Source organism: Terrapene carolina, unplaced genomic scaffold (assembly GCF_002925995.2).
Source record: "Terrapene carolina triunguis isolate 2854851 unplaced genomic scaffold, T_m_triunguis-2.0 Scaffold391, whole genome shotgun sequence".
Lineage (NCBI taxonomy): Eukaryota > Metazoa > Chordata > Testudines > Emydidae > Terrapene > Terrapene triunguis.
The window spans coordinates 116,104-118,110 of NW_020664742.1; positions in this window are offsets into that span (position 1 = coordinate 116,104).

Here is a 2,007-nt window from a genome sequence, read left to right on the forward strand (position 1 = left end):
AGGGCCCTCACACCCAGCAACCTGGAACAGACAGACCGGGTCAGACCGAGGGCCCCTCACACCCAGTGACCTGGAACAGACAGACCGGGTCAGACCCAGGCCCATCACATCCAGCGACCTGCAGCAGACAGACCGGGTCAGACCAAAGGCCCTTCATGCCCTGTGCGCTAGAATAGACAGACGGGGTCAGACCCAGGGCCCTCACACCCAGCGACCTGGAACAGACAGACCAGGTCAGACCAGGGTCCCCCACAGCCTGTGGCCTGGAACAGACAGACCTGGTCAGACCAGGACCCTTGAAACCTTGTGACCTGCCACTGGAATCAGTCAGTAACCTTAGGTCCGGACAGTTATTCTTTTCTTAACCTGTTAAGAGTTAGTCCTTTGCTACACATAATTAAATAACTCAATAATAGTTAAAAGAATAGCTCATAGCCCCATGAGCACAGGAACCAGGACATGCAGTATGGGAGAAAAAGGAAAGGCAACAAATATGGGTTCTTTGATCACACACCAAAACATGCATGGAAACTTCTCCCGTAGTCTGCGATCAAGCAATACAATTCATCTGATGAGGCAGTATGATGAGGACTAAGGGGCCAGTCAAACTCAGGCACAGTTTGTTGTGTGCTCAGGTTCCAGATCCCACACCCACACCATATTTATTGACTACAAAGGAGGTGTTGGGGTCTCCCTCCAACACAGGATTTACATTCACAAGCCCAGATAATTGCTTAAGAGGAATTCTCCATTTTTCTGCTCTCTGCCAGGTCGACTAGCCCCACACCTTGTTTCTCTAGACTCACATAAAGCAGATAAGTCCCTCTATGACTAGGCCTTCTAAGTGACCTGCCAAACTCATTCACTTGGGCCCAGATCCTCAGAGCTATTTAGGTGCCTAACTCCCACTGATTTCAAAGAGAGTTAGGTGGCTAAATACCTTTGTGGACCTTAGCAATTTAAACATTGATACAGGATGGTGCTGTGTGTTAAAACTGTACAAGAAGGCAACTTCCCGTGCTCATGGCACCACCACTGCTCTCTGACCTCTTCCGTTGCTTCCAATTCAGGCTGTGCGCTCAGATAGTGCCAGAACCTTGTGTTCCCAGCTGTTCTGGGGCGAGTTCAGAGCAATGGCTCGGCTCTGCTATTTGTGCCATGGAGTACAGTAGTTCTGCGGCTTGCCTTCAATGCCTTGTTCCAGGACCCTTCCTGAGGCAGGTTGTGGGGGCGTCCAGCCACGTTGGTTCCACTGATCAGGTTGCCAGATGAGAGAGGGAATAGCCTGAACGCACCCCCCCTTTGCCCACACACCCTGTTCCCCAGCGTGTCCCGTAGATGGCAGTGCTGTATTGCAAATCGTCCGCAGAGGGCAGGGCATCTTTACAAGTCGTCCCATGCGAGTCCCAAGCACATTAATTTTACTTGGGAAGAATTCCTTTGACCTTCCCTTACGTCGAAGCTTACAGGAATAATTTAAGTTGTGAGTGTGAGTGAGGTGTGTTCTCACCTGCACCAGGTGGTCACTTTACATTCTCCAGACGTACTGTACCTCTCAGTAACACCTGGGATCCTGGCCCCATGGACAGAGCTGGCTCTGCCTCCCAGCCGCCAGGCAGGCGGAAGGGCTGTCAGTGACAGATTGGCGAGCCCTGCAGGATGGAGGAGATCCGGAGTCTTTTCTAGTGCACTACATAGGGTCTGACAGCAAGGGACTCCGGTCAGCCCTGACCTTGGATTCTAACAGTGGCATTTATCAAGTCAGTTCACCTCAGTGCTCTCATTTGTAACTTGGAGCTAGCAGCGCTTAGCTCACACGGGCTCTGTGCCATGGAATGAGCTGCTGCTGTATAAATGTTACGCTTCACCGCAACGCACACAAAGCAGCCACCTCCTCTCAGGACAATTTACAGAACTGTCCCTTGGAAAACTTTTCTAAATATAGGTGACTAGGTGTGGCTCCTCCCACACTCCTCTCCTGCAGCCTGAGGCTGATCGTGGCACGAA